General features: G+C 46.3%; 1 non-coding gene across 1 annotated transcript; it reads left to right on the forward strand.

Annotated features, from left to right (window-relative positions):
- Nucleotides 1–606: 606 nt before the first annotated feature.
- Nucleotides 607–678, forward strand: trnah-gug. Its single transcript has one exon. It is a non-coding gene; the product is annotated as a tRNA-His (tRNA).
- Nucleotides 679–1039: the final 361 nt, after the last annotated feature.

Genomic DNA, 1039 nt, shown 5'->3' on the forward strand with positions numbered 1-1039 from the left:
CCAGTTGTGGCACTCAGCTGTCTCAGCAAGCTGTTCTGTAGATTGCTATAAACGGGGAAAAATTTTCCCTTGTGTCCCGCCTTTGGCCAGGAGCACTCCCAACCTCGGAATTACTTTCGCCTCGAAACCGTCATAGAAATGCCCTGCATTCACCGGTTGTGTCACTGGGGTTTTCGAGTATCTGTGCGACCTCATTCCCATCCCGACTTCCAGGTGGATCTTCGCGACTGCGCCACTCCATTCCTCAGATTCTGGGGCTGGGAATTGGGACTCTGTGGCAGCAGTGGTTACTGCCTTGTGTGGGGAAACTGGTGAAGTAGCCGATGTTAAACTGCATTACTATTGAAGCAGACATTTCAACAACACCTGCACTGTCCCCGGAGTTTTTGATGTTTTCGAGAAATCTATTTATCTCAGCCTACAGCATATAAATAATGGAATCACCACAACCACTGGGGGAACCGATATCAAACGGTCAGCCCATTCTGAGTTCCCACGTATCTGCCACTGTTCGCTCATCACTGATATTGTGCATTTGGTGCGCTGCCTAACAGTTCCTATGATACAGTACTTATTGCATGCGACTCGTGTGCGCGTCTGTGGGACGCCGTGATCGTATAGTGGTTAGTACTCTGCGTTGTGGCCGCAGCAACCTCGGTTCGAATCCGAGTCACGGCACTAATCGCTCTAAGTATCCCAGTTTTTGTGAAACACAACGGAATCAGTTGCTTTAACATGGTAATTTTCTCCAAGGTGATGATCTTTTCCCTTCAAATTCTGCTTGCTCACATCTCTGTGTTTCATATGTCAGAATTCAAATCCACCCGTTCTCAGAAATTTCTCTCCATCCTTCGATCACTAACTGAACTTTCCGTCCCACACTCCCATTTCATTAATTTAGCGATGCCGGTGTTGGACTATGGTGTACAAAGTTAAAAATCACACAACACTGCCTTGTATGTTAAGTATGTTAAGTGTGGAAGTATGTTAAATGCCTTTGAACCATCTTGTCTGTAGGTGATGCAAACTACAAGGAATT

Source organism: Chiloscyllium plagiosum, unplaced genomic scaffold, assembly GCF_004010195.1.
Source record: "Chiloscyllium plagiosum isolate BGI_BamShark_2017 unplaced genomic scaffold, ASM401019v2 scaf_66663, whole genome shotgun sequence".
In the NCBI taxonomy this organism is placed as follows: domain Eukaryota; kingdom Metazoa; phylum Chordata; class Chondrichthyes; order Orectolobiformes; family Hemiscylliidae; genus Chiloscyllium; species Chiloscyllium plagiosum.